This window comes from Phlebotomus papatasi, chromosome 2, assembly GCF_024763615.1.
Source record: "Phlebotomus papatasi isolate M1 chromosome 2, Ppap_2.1, whole genome shotgun sequence".
NCBI classification, from domain to species: Eukaryota; Metazoa; Arthropoda; class Insecta; order Diptera; family Psychodidae; genus Phlebotomus; species Phlebotomus papatasi.
In genome coordinates, this window is record NC_077223.1 from 35,873,519 (window position 1) to 35,888,007 (window position 14,489).

Genomic DNA, 14,489 nt, shown 5'->3' on the forward strand with positions numbered 1-14,489 from the left:
TAGCTCAATCGAATTTAGAGATCGAAAGAATGAGATAGACATAAGTAAAACGTGCGAGAAAGAAAAGGATGTGAATTTTGATTTCAAGAAAATTTCCTGATCTTAAAGGTGTGCCAGAGCCTTTATAATTTTTTTTATATAAGATTTTTAAATTTTGTGATGGTTTTATATACTAAGTTTTAACGTTCTGAAATTTCTTGGAATTAGTAAAAAAAATTCTAAATGATAAAATAAATTCAATAGTAGAGTTTACTTTTTAATTGACACATTTCCATTAAAATTGTATTCTGTAAAAGGTGAATACCCTATTAGTGACTTCACTGTAGCTATAAATAGCGAAAATATTCATTTATTGACAAAATTGAGAGTATTTGAGGTGGAATGAGATTTTAGTGGAAAAAATTCTAAAACTACCAAATCAAGCATTGGGATATCAATCAAATTTAATGGGGAGACTGAAAGGTTGACGATTTTGACGATTTGAAGAAATGAAAGCTGTCTGTTGTGTTGATTTTTCTCCTTAATAAATTCAAACTAATTATTTGTTATTTTTCCTTAAGAGAAACATATAATCGGAACCATGGCTGAAAAATGTCAAACAGGTAATGTGTCAATTAATTCTAGCACCATCCGGTGCTACACATTCTTTCACGTTGAGATGTTGCCTTTTTGAGAGAATTGAAAAAAAATATATAGTTGCTGTGAAAAATGTGGAAAGAGAAGCTAAACAAGATAATTAAAATGATTTTCGATAGATCGTTTTGTCCACTATACATCACATGGCTTCTTTTCTATCAGAATCTTGTCGCCCACGCCATACGTATTCTTGAGATGGTTGTCTTCTTGGCAACCATTTAAAAGAGTCTGGCAATTGTTTGGACAATATGCATATTCTGAGAATTTTATTTTTAGTATCAAAAGCTATCGACACAGCTACACCTTTTAAATTCAATTTTATGTTATTGCAACAAAAGCAATATTTAATATTTCACCAAAAATATTTTATTTTTCTCTGTTCTGCTCTCAATAAAAAAAAAGAGTTAAATTTAATTTAATCTGCATTAAAAATTCTCAATATTGCTTTTCTACACTTCAGTTTTTTTCAATTTTATTTGTGAAGCAACGAAATAGCATAATGGCTTGTTTTATTGATCTCGAAACAGCGTTTGGGTGGAATCGAATGGGAGGTTATTTTTTTGGATATAGTTTGGGAATGTTTAGTCTTTTAGAATTTCCCATTAAAAGTGACAGAGCAATTTGATATTCCATAGGCAATTCGTAAGGAGACATTATCGGAATATCATCGAATCTCTCGCCCATTTGCGTCTCCCAAAATACCAACCTTTTGTATGTTAAGAGGGCAAGACAAAGGCATTGCACAGATCATCAAACAATGATTCAACAATTACACACAATAGTCCGACGACAGCAGAAAAATGTTAATTAACAAAAAAGATATCGTAGCATCTTCTCTAATCCCCGTCCAAACCCATTTTATTCATGTGGAGCAATTTTGAGACACAATCAAGTGGAAACAGCCATTGAATATAATGCTCCAAACGACATCTGGAATGTTTCGCTCAAGATGCAATCTCCCTATAATTCCAAAATGTTTGATTATTTCAAAATAGTTCCATTATTTAAATTTGAGATAAAAAAAAAGAGAGAAAAAAACCTAATTAACATTTCAATAAAGTCACGGCTACAATTTCACAGACTTTTGGACACGCTCAAATCGTTCGTCTAAAACCAATCACCTTTTCTTCACCATATGTTCCAACTCTTCATCGATTGATTGTGTCAAAGACCTTCAAAAGTGAACTTATTTATTGATCTAAGTTTTCAGTCTTTTGTACTTGAAATGCAGTCTCTATCGAAATTGTAAACCATTATGAAATTACACCAGCCGCTATGACTTTCACTTAATGGCTGGAATTATGCAATGAGCGAAATAAAAGCAGAAGATTTATTGCTTCGTGTACCTTTGAGTATATTCCATTAAAAGCGCAATTTTAAAATTAGGTTAAAGACTTTTAATTGAAAAATAAATAATTTTTTTTAAAGTTGTTATATTTTTTATAGTGCAATTTCTTTAAACTCGTTTTACTTTTGTGTACAACAATTTTTTCGAATTTATTGGTGATTAAGATGACCTTTAGCGATTCTTTTCTAATATTTTCAAAGTCAAATGGTCATAAGCCCTAGAGAAGACTTTCAGGCTTCGTATACTCTCTGACTTTGAACACTTCATAATTTTCCTATATTCCTTTAATGAATATGACCTATTTTTTTTTTGGGAAATTTGGGACTTTTGCTGAAATATATTGCCATTTGGTCAGAAGGGTTAGACTCATTAAAGGAATATGATAAAAATACGAAGTGTTCGAACACAGATTGTGTGTAAAGCCTGGAAGCTTTCCTTAGTTATTTCCTTTTCTAAGTATAAATTGCTTGCAAAATTTTATAATCTTAGCGGAAGTAACATGTTGGTCAGTATTTAGATTTAAATGGCCAGAAAGAACAATTTTGACCAGTGCATAAAATACTAAGAATATGCAGATAAGTTCATAGAAAAAGACGGAAATACTTGTTTCAAAGAAAAAATTAAAAAAAATGATCCATCTTGGATCACATCTTTCTCCACTGATCACAATACTAACTAACTGGTCTAAGATGTTCATTTATTTTGTATTATTGATTTCTCAATCATTCTGAACAATTTAAGATTCTAGTTTGGTAACAAATTGTAGGGTAAAGTGATACAAGTTGGACAGGGATTTTTTCTTGATAAATACAGTACTACATTTTTTTTGTGCATAAGGAACCAAATTATAAAACTAAAGCATTAAAAATATGCAAGTAAAAATGAAGTACTATATATTTATCAAGAAAAAAGCCCTATCCAACCATGGTCCAACTTGTACCACTTTACTCTAGTAGAATTTTCTAGCATTAGAGCATAAAATTCTCTGAAAAAATTATTGCTTTTCCAGCATCTTCAAATTCTAAAAAATATACTAGATTCATCTATTTGATGAGTATTAAGGCGAACTTCAGTCTTTCTGAACAAACATAAAGATTAGGACCGATAGCTTTTTATATAGCCCAAAGCTTTTCTAATTTCGCTTCATTAAAACATGCTTCCAAATATCCTTAAAAATGTTAATACGTAATTGATAACTGCAGCAGGTAATTGATTTGCGATCTGTCTTTCCATTCCCTTATATTTATACGTATTAAATCAAACAGAAACCAGTGAACTTAAACAGGAATGATGAGATGGGCAGTATTTTATAAACAATCCAAAATTTATTTCAATTTTTTAAAATCTTAAAATTGAATATAAATTTTTTTAACTCTTTTTAACTTAGCCCATTAATTCTGAGATAAACCCCTCAATTTTGGAATAAATCGTTTGCGGAAATAATCCAAATATTTAGTATCAGAAAAAATCAGAAAAAAGGCCCTTCGGTCGACTTGACACAAGTATTTAAAGTGTTTAAATTTTAACTCCACTTTCAAATATCATTATAAGCTATTTTCTCATTAACTATGTTGAAATGGGAATGAAAATCTTTAATTTTAAAGCTTGTTATGTGAGGAGAACGTATCGAAAAATAAAGATCCAAAAAGAGTTTTATAATGCTAATTTCATTTTAAAAGTTTGGTAATTCAAAATTTGAAAAAAAAAAGATTTACTCAAGTAAGATTGGCTAAGGATAGTTCAAATTTTTCAACTCAAAATAAGTTATTGATGTCTTAGAATTTGTTTTTCAACAATCAGAAAAAAACTTGATTTTTTATGTTACTTTTGAAAATATTCATGATATATTTAAGATAAAATTTATAAAATAAATTTTGTCATTGTTTTATTTTGTAAGCAATCATTTCTTGAATTATTAAATACTAAAAAAAAAAAGGTTTTTTGGACTGAGGTTTTGCAATTTAAAAAAAAAATCAAAATTTTGCAGATTTTTTTTTTATTTTTCTGCTAGATATTTTACGATTTCCGAATTAGCTCTTTTATGAATTGGTGACTAATTTGTCATCTTTGTAAAAAAAATATTTTTGTTTTATTTTTGGCGGAATACTGACGGCAGCAATAGCACTACCTCCGGAATCCGGAAGCGTCAGGGAATGCAATTCTTTCATATGTCGAAGGAACACCTCTTCGACAGGGAACCCCTATGGACACTTTTGTTAAAATCTTTAGATTTATTTGAAGTGTCTAATAAAATGTAAATAATATGCCATTTTTCCTTAATCTAAGTTTTTTGATAAAGATAAGTGTTCAAATTTTGTATTCCAAGTGGTACAGAGTAGGGTGTCAATAGATCCTGACACGACTCCTTAAAATGTCAATAGGTATTCCTTTCACCCTATCAGAAAAATACAAAATTCTTTGCCAAAGTTTTCGGCGCTTCAGAGCTTTCGGGGCAAGGCACTTTGAAGTGCTGAGGGCTTTGGCAAAGAATTTTGTATTTTCCTGTAAAGGATTGCATCACCACCTGACACATTCGGAGGCAGTTCACCTTGTCTTCATTTGTTTGTGTTATTTTTAATTAGGCCTAGAAAAATATTATGATTAAAAGTATAAAGCAAACAACATTTTTTAATGGTTCATATATGATGAAATCTGTTAGCAAAGGTTAAACATATAATTTTAAATGAAATTTTTGCAATAACTATCAAAATACCTACATTTAACATAAACTTTAGGGGTAATTAATTTCCGAGTTATTGTTGTTTCACTACCGTATTTATATTATATTGCGCAAAATCATATTTTGTTTTAAATTTAATTACACTATGAACGATAAAAATCCAATCAAATTTAATTTTAAATCCTGACAATTATAATTTTCAAAAATTATCTATTTTTCATTTTATGTAATTCTCTCATGATTTCTAATAAAATTCGATTTATTTTTAATTTCAGTACCACAGAGGTGTTTCTTTTTTATTTTTTTAGATTCCCTAAAAGAAGGAATAGACAAGATACTGACCAGAATCTCAATGATTTCAGAAAATCAATGAATTTTTGTATTTTAGGTATTCTTTCAAGAAACCTTTGGGGATTTTAAATTAAACAGTAGAGTCTCATAAATTGAACATAAATTCATTGACAAGAAACCAATTCAGGTTCTTCTGAACTCTATCGATTAATTCAAGTGGAAAAATTGTTAGCGGCATAAGAAGAAACAGACGCATTTCGGGATGGACATAAAACGACAGTGTCAACATTGTGAGAAAATTGTAATAGAGATGTTTGGAAGGCGAATGGTTGGGAAAACCGTTAAAAAAATTTTTCGTTCATTTTGATCAGGCATTAAATTTACATTTTGATCGTGTTTTGTGCTCAGCAGTCAATAATTCATTCAACACACTGAGATAGTTAGTGGCCATAAATTATTGGTGAACTAGCAATAAAAACAGCAACTGTCACCATATCAATTTCGTTAGTTTTAACAGTGGTTCTAACTTGGAGAAGTACTGTTCTATAGCAAAATTCAGTTTGTTTTCGTGTTGCATGTGAAATAAAATCTCTGTTTTATTTTCACCCTCTTGTTCCACCAATTTGTTTTATGTATTTTTCAACGTAGAAATGATCGACAATTCGCATGACAAATCGACATTTCTATTAAATTACTAGGTTTCAGAGCAAAAACAAAATTTACATATTTTTCTGTCTGTTAATAGAATTGAGTAGGGGATGGGACGAAATTTCTGAGAAAACCAGAATACAATTTTAAAATACTCAGAATGTCACTGAGTAGTAACACAAATAGCAAAAGTTACCAACTTTACGTTATTTACTTTTATGAAACAATAAGGTAAAATACATTAATGGGATTTACCAAAACTTTACTTGCAAAATATTTTTTTTTAATTAAATTTAATAATTTACTTGGAAAAATTCTGTTTTTACTGATTCTTTATTGTAATTAACGACTTTACATTACAGAAATTTTTATTAGTCAGTAAGTTCAGTAAGAAATCTAAATGATCAGTTAAACATTTCTTTGCGATCAGTAAATTATGCAAAGTAGAATAAAAGGTGGGGGAAAGTGGGGCACCTTTGAAAGTGGGGTACCTTTGAAATTGGAATTTTTCAACTATTTTTAAATAAAAGTGAGCTTTATCGTGATATAATGCACAAACAGATTGAGAAGCTGAATTACATTTTGATATGGCTCAGTTCCACTTAAATATAGGAGAAAAATCCCAATTTCCAAGATGCCCGACTTCCCCCTATCAAAATATTTTCATAATAAACCCATTTTTACTAATCATTTTTCACGAAAATACTGAGTAATTGGTTGGAACGAAAAAACCTAATTTCCAATATAAGGTAACGTAACAAGTAATGCTATCTCCGGTCGAACTAATCCGTCTAACGTAAAACTTTCCTTTTCTCTAGGTTAAGTTTCCGGTATAATATAAAGAGGATCTTAGATTATCTCTTGGGACACCGATGTCCCAAGAACAAAAGCAATTTTCTTGACTATAGAAAGATACTTTTTCCTATAAATAGTCCGAAAAAATAGGTTTATTTTTGGGACACCGGTGTCCCATTCGTCCTTAAGGTTAACAATGAATTTTCATTAAATTTATCGGGATAAGAGACGAAGAAAGATTTAAAAATTTCATTCAATGATTTTTTAATGTCTCCATTTTAGTGGGAATTTAATGACTTTTCTACCATGATGAGAATCCCACCCGTGTGTACAAAATTCACCACGAATTACCATGAGAGTCGCTAGATGATCTAATTGGATTTGTGCAGTGCCATGAAATGAATTACTATTCATTCTGCATATATTCCTGTCGTACCACAATAATTGCCATAATGTTGGCGATGCTTCAAGGTCCTGAATTTCTGTCTGTCCTGTCGCACTCTTGCAAATATTCCGGTGCTTGGATGAGGTAAAATGTTTGTGGGGTTGTTGAGAAATTTTATCAGACACAATTTATCTCAGTCCAACACTAATTGAAATATTTATCTAATTTTCCACATGCATTTAACATTAATTGTATTTTGGCGAAGTGAGTGGATTTAGCTCCAACTCCCTACTTTCTCGTATGACAAAATGTAGAGTTTTGGTCTTGCATACCCATAAAAGCCGAGGGGATCGCCGCTCGCGGATTGTTATTGCATTGGAATATTTTTTGAAGGAAATATTCATGAAGGTTCTGTACAATATAGTTTTAGTTTTAGGAAATCTTTTATTTGTTAACTGCTTGTTGTAGAATCTGTTTAATCTATCAAATTTATAACTGAACAAAATTTAATATAAAAATTTACAAAAATGTTTGTTAAAGCCTTTATTCTGAGCAATTTTATTTTTCAAAAATTGTATTTTTGGTGGAATTTTTACATTTCTTCTTACTGGCGATTCTCATCACATGAACAGTTGAAAAATATACCTAATGCGTAGAAGCCTTTATTGAACTGAAGATAGAATCGTTATATAAATGCTTTGACCTTCTTTAAGTATTTAAGAACGATTTTTTTGACTTCCGATTTTAAAAGGTTAGCAACTTCAATACTTGTGAAAGCTTCGGAATTATTTATAAAGTTCATTAGCACTTGAAAAACTGAGACAAACTCTCAAATAATAGATCATTTTAACTTTTAAATATGCCCCATAGAAATACATGAGTATAAGTTTGATATTTTTACTGACTCAAAAGGAATACATTGCTGGTAATTCTACATAATTTTAACAATGTAGGAAATGTAGAGATGCTGAAGAGATCAGTTATATGAAGGTTCCACATTTCTCCTCAATTATGTCATGAATCTTAAGCTTTAATTAATTTAATCTGCTTTAATTTTTTTTTTTAATTTTGCTATTAAAATATTTATTTGTAAATTTCATTAGATTAAACCTTAAAGTTAAAACACAATCAACATCTTAATTTGAACTGAGAAATCTTATTTAGTGAAATTGAGGAAGATTGGGATAAATACGAGTTTATGGTCGCTTTTACGTCTGGAAGCGAAAAAACAGACGGTAAGAGATATCGGCTTATGGTTTTCGACAAAAGGAGAGTTACGGCCAACTGCAGATTTATTGGATGCGTCTCAATTCAAGTTAGAGGAATGGGAGGGTCTAAAATTTTATTTTGAACTAGGTAGAGATTTAATAAATCGTTATTGACGTGAACCTATCAGAGAAAACTCATCAACTTTTTCCAGAGCTTTCAGCTCAGTCTAAAAGTCTTCATCAGTGTGCAAGTTATTGAAATGCATTTTGAGATTCGTTCATTAATTCGGTTACTGTTTTGACAGAGCATTTAGACTGAATTAGGTCAACTTTTACAATTTTTCACAAAATTAGTACCAACTTTTCCCTTATTATCTTTATCCTTGGGCTGGCTACTTCGAGATATCTGGTATCTTGGTTATATTAATCTTTCTCTTTCTGCCTTTTTTATGGAAAGGTCCCAAGTTCTGCCATGTAACGTACTGAAATTTAAGACTGAACCATGATATATAGGCCAAATAATTGAAAAAGCCATGGCTAATCCTAGGTCTAAAGACCGTACAGATACGATGATGTGTTTATAAAGTTTGAACTGAATGTAAAAATGTCAATTTAAAGCTGAGAGGCAAGGGAAGCTGATATTTTAAAGAATCCCCAGCTAAAAACGTTGAGAATTTTTTATAATTTATTTAAAACAATAACTTATGGATTAGATAGTAAAGGGGATTGCTCTGTGATAATGTCGATATTCTTAGTTTGAGTTCGGTTTCGATTACTAAAATTGTACAGTAACATACACCATTAAAATTCCAAATGAAATATATTGGAAATATGTGTTCGAAGCCAGAGCTTTCTTTTACTTAAAAGCTTTCCCCTATCAACTTTTAAGTAGGCAATCTCGATGTAGGTTGTGTAGATTTTGTGAACCTAAACGACCTAATTAATTTCAAGTGTTTTGGATAATATGAAACTAATTGTGACCCAACTAAAAAGTCTTATACGCCCCTCGGTCGCAGCCTCCGGCAATGTAGAATTATGAACCACTCTCCATTGATGTAAATACCATTCTTTTACTATTCCAATCCTATATATCTCCACTCATAGGAAAAAACCTGCAATCTCATTGATTGAAAAAGTCTCTTTGAATTCGATAACAACTCGATTAACAATTAATTCACTGAGATCAATCTGCAATATTGCTCTATTTCGTCTGTTACGCAATATTCACATTATTGCCGGCATACAATATGTGTTCTTTCTTCTTTTTTTTTCCTACGTGCACCACAGAGAAGCATAATTACAGTTGATTTTTCATTCCATTCTCATTGCTCAGACGCTGAAATGCAATATTGTGTGTGCTTTTTGGACGCGGTGTGTTTGTGAAAATGGCATAATGAGAAATTGTTGATTACCTAAAGTGGCGGTGATCTATATAGGAATAGTAGTTGGTGCAGCATAAAAAGGAGTCCCAACTCTTGGGGGGAACCAGAGAAAAAAAGAAGTTGAAGGCGAACATTTAATTGCGCGCTATAACTCGAAAAATTTATAATTGCTCCAGGCCTTTTTTCCTGCCATTCATCCATTAATCATACACAAGAGAAGAGAGATTTCTTTAATTAGCAACAAGTTATTGGAGGACTCTTTCCCACCTCATATTCTGATTTTGCAGTTCGAGGCAATGCGACAAAATTGTGCAATCGATCACTGGAGTGTGATTTGAATTTATGGCTGCCTCAGAGCAAATTGCAGATTGATCGGTATAATACTGTCGCCGCGAATTGGTGAATTGGAGAGAAAGACGGCAAATTCAATTACTGCGACAAGTTGGTGGAACTTTTTTTATTTTGTACTCCGTCCTGTTCTTTTGCTCTCTGCAATTTAATGCCACACTGCAAAATCTGCTTTTATCCTACAAACTCGTTCAACTAATTTTGTGGATAGCAGACACACAACAATCAATTAATAGACTGTACCACTTAACAAAAAATGTGGATATTATACGATTTTTTCCGGACTTATCTACATATCGACTGCTTCTTTCTGTAGTGTTCTATGTCAACGCACAAGATTTGCAACAGACTTACTTTAATTGTTTAGGATAATTGTTTAGACGTATTACATGTTTGAAAAATATTGTGTTAACGAGTTCAAGAATTATGCAGAGTTCTTTTACTCTGTTCGTAATGTTTTACGCCATGGAACCGATTTACGGATTTCTTCAAAATATGTTGAAAATTGTATCGACTTAAAACCTGTTTGTTACCGATTCATAACCGTTTTGAATCAGTTTAGACTTACCAGAGATTCCAAGACCTTTCCAACTAACCCAAACTTGCCCAAATCGGTTGAGCAACAAGCTCTCTGGAGCCTTTTTAATCTCTGTATATGAACATTTGTTCATAATAAAACATAGAAGAATAATATAGATTACCCCCCCCCCCCCCCAGAATACAGCTCAACAAATAATATTCTAAATGGTATTGCTTTTAGAACGTATCTGTATTGTACATGAGCATTTTGCAAAGTCCAATAGATCTTTTGAAAATCTATCGAACGAACTTTCAATTGAATGGTGGAAAAACCTACTCGCTTTAATTGCAGAAATGCGTAATATTGTCGCATATGTTCACCCACTCATTCAGCAATTGTAGATCAATCAAAGAACATTTTGCAAATAATTGAATTGATTTTTATTGCTCGAACTCTATACAGTGAGGAAGCAGTTTCAATAGAGTAAGAGTTATAGGGTTGCCGAATTACTTATGACCTGTCCATACTTATGGCTTCCTCAGATAAATCTTAGTTTTTTGTCGCAAAATGATTTCTAAGAACCACAAAATTAAAAATATTTGACAGTAATAGAATAGTAAAAAAAAAGTCACCCAGTCACACGATATTAGATCGGACTATCAAAAATTGTAGAATCTACGTGCTCGCCTTTATAATTTACTATAATTTACTAGGTAGTAAATTCTAATAGCCCGATGGTAAATTCTAATATCCCCAGATAGTAGACTTTAATAGCCAGATCGTAGATTTCACTAGTCGGATAGTAAATTTTACTAGCAGGATAGTAAATTTTACTCTCCGGATATTAGAATCTAGGAGAGGTCAAGGTAAAATCTAAAGGAGCATAATAAATTTTACTATCCGGCTAATAGAATTTAATATCCATAGGACAGTAAGTTTTAAAATTTCAATATGGTAGATTCTAAAGTAAAATTTATATGGAGGATGGTATTTTCTACTATCTTTTGAGGCAGTAGAATTTAAAGACACGATTTTTAGGAAATACCATCCAAATTTTTCTCGGTGTATAATTACATGAAAGGACAATAATCTGCGCAATCTATTTTTCAAAATAAAAAAAACATTTAAGAGGTTCAATACCAGTGGATAAAAGTGTCAAAAGCCAAAGTTTCAAAAGCCCAAATCTTGAAATCCAAATTCTCGAAAGCCAAAATTTCCAAGGCAAAAATTTAGAAAGCCAAAATCTCTTAAGCTAGAATACTGAATGGATCGTAGTTCCAAAAAACTAAAAATCTGGATGGGTCAAAATCCGAAAGAATCCAAATGCTAAAAATAAGTCTAAATCCCGAATGGATCAAGATACTGAAGATGCCAAGATGGTTTTAACTTGGGTTTTAGCTTCTTAATTTTCCCTTTGATAATGACTTTGACCCCCTACTGTTCGTGAGATTTTTTTTTACTGCTAGAACTTCAGGATGGTCCTTACCGATCCGATATCCCATGTCTAATTTTTGAGAATGAGAATCGCTCTTAAATATTAGAATTAAAGAAGAGCTTATGTACGTTATTTCTAAGATGGTAGTATACATAAATGAATAATGAATACATCCTGTAGGGGAATTCTGTAAAAATTTGACAATGTCATATGACAAATTTTCATAGTAAATTTAAGGACAGGACAACATTAAAGCTCAATGAGCTACGAATAGACATTGCAATGAGTTCTATGAACTTCTTTGTAACTGATATGAATAGGATTTTCGATTAGTTCTTCTGAATTTAGTACATAAAAAATTTAAATTGGTCATATTACATTGTCATACTGTTACAATGTCATATGACGAATTTTCATTGAAAATTCCAGAGTAGAACAAACTTAAATTCCCTTTATCATCGAATTGTAATTGTACGCAGGTTTATGAAGCTTTTGGTAACCGATATGAGGCGGATTTTTGATTAATTTTTCCGAATTTACCACTTGAAAAATTTCAAGTTTGTCATATCAATCTTTTGAAACTTTGAAAATCTGCATAAACTCTGGATCCCCTGTAATGGGTGATAAATTAAAACAACCTGAGCTTATTTGTCAAATGATTTGGATGAAAATAAATGTATTCGAATGGTCGTAGATTTTCAGACAAGTTTGAATATTTCAAATAAATCGGTTAGGAAACTGTTGTAGATCAGCTGTGCAATTCGGTAATAAATTGGTTATTAGTTTTGAATTCAAAATTCAATTAAATTTAATCATCTTCGTTATTTTGGGAACGTTTTCAAGTAAATCATAAATCGATTTGAATCTGTTGAGAACCGGTAGAAAAGGCTCTCTAAATACGTCCTTATGGTATGTTCAAAGTTCGATGTCGCAGAAGTTCAAGCAGTCCGCCAAGTCTATGTTATTTCAGCCTATTTTTTTGCTGATATCTCTGTCGAATCAAAAATTAAGTATTGCATGAATAACAATTAAAAAAAAACTTTCATTTATGATAAATTTTAATAAAATATCAATTAAAAACAAATGTAATATGTACGCCAATTAAATATTCTTGGTAACATTGTCACAAAAATGTAGCAGCATCAAAGTGACAAACTGTAAAAGATAGTATTTCATGGAAAGTTGGTAAAGTGATTTTTTTTGATGCACATAAATGAAAATTTCGTTTACAAACCGATGACAATGTTGTTTTGCATTTGGTATTTCTTATTATTTTTTTTTATGGAGAATATTCCGTTCTGGCGGTGAAAGCTATCAAAAGGCACCAAAGATTTCCTTTCTCAGATTTTTATTTGCTACATTATATTTTCTTCTTGGGGGATGGTAGAGACGGTGGGGAATATGATGCTTGGGTAGTGTGGGTGGTGAATTTTAAATACTCTTGTAAAATGTGAAACACTGAAGTGTAATAGAGGCAGAGCATGTTGACATAGATGGAAAAAGTTCACCTTTGATGTTGAAAATGTCAACAGGATATTCAAGAGTAATATTTCCTTACAATGTGTCCACACAAAAGTCTTTTTACTGTTACATCCTTTGCAAATTCATTCTCGGCCATTTTCGCAAGAGTTCTAAAGAGTCTCAAAGCTTCCCCTTTTAGCCAAGGGTTTCCTCTTTAGAAAACTAAAAGATTCTGAGGCCATGTAACTATATATTCACTTTTCTTTTGCCAACACAAGAAATTGATTAAAAGCCTTTGAAGCCACTCACCAATTTTTGCTTTTAGACAACTTTCCTCTCTTTTACGCTCCCAACATCATCGCAGATTCTGTATCGATATAAATTTATCGTAAATTTATCTGGTTAATTTATTAGTGAAACGCCAATTCCATTAGTGCTTTTATTATCTCACATGTGTTTTATCCATTTCTTCGGCTTTTGTTTCATTGAATACTTCATACCTTGCTCTCATGCCCAGCTGGACTTGAACGATTTCACTTTGATTTCTTCTTAGTGGACTACATGGAGCATGGGTGATAATCTCGGATACTGATACGCTTTGATTCTTATACTGAACCTAAGGCTTCAAACTTAAACGTATTAGTTTAATTAATAAAATTCATTGGGACATGAGATGCTTCAAACGCTGACAAAAAACGATATAGTATCAATACAGTTTAAATTTATTTTTTCTTAGATTTGATACGGTCAGTGTCATTTTTTGACGTAAACTGATATGATTGACAGCCTACGGAAATACACGAAACCGTCCGAAATCTATTCGTGTCTAAAATGATGATCATCTCAGGGTATATCTGTCAACGACAGATATAGCAGTTAAATGTGACCTGAGAACGACTCTTTTATTTCTCTAAATGGAAATTGTCTCAAGATTGAGCCGATACAGGCACTAAAGAACCGGTCCCAATTACTGATGGTGTTTCGGTCGGGTTCTGGTGAGAGATCGTGATGTTTGAAATGTTTTCAAACACTGACACACACATGGTGAGACTCAGCAATGAGGCTCTATCACTATAAAGAACTTTACGTGTACACCATTCTCTTTTAGAACATGATAGAACTGGTGTGTATTAGCTGATCAATACAAGACACTCCATGTGCTGCCTATCTCATCCATACATGTGTAGAACCTCCTTGGGTGAGGAGAGATATGTCGTTGAGAATGCTGAAAGATCAGACAATTCAGTTAAACGTCTGTCAATTCTTTTTGCCTCTTCTTTGATTGCCCAGAGCAATTCGCTTAAGTAGAAAAAAAAAAGACGATCAAGCAATATACGCAATTTGATTGATTA

The 14,489-nt window shown here is 31.7% G+C and overlaps 1 protein-coding gene across 1 annotated transcript in view; it reads left to right on the forward strand.

Annotated features, from left to right (window-relative positions):
* The window catches only part of LOC129802325 (MOXD1 homolog 2), a 391,421-nt gene that overhangs the window by 188,544 nt on the left and 188,388 nt on the right, over positions 1–14,489 (forward strand). The gene's annotated exons all lie outside the window — the stretch shown is intronic.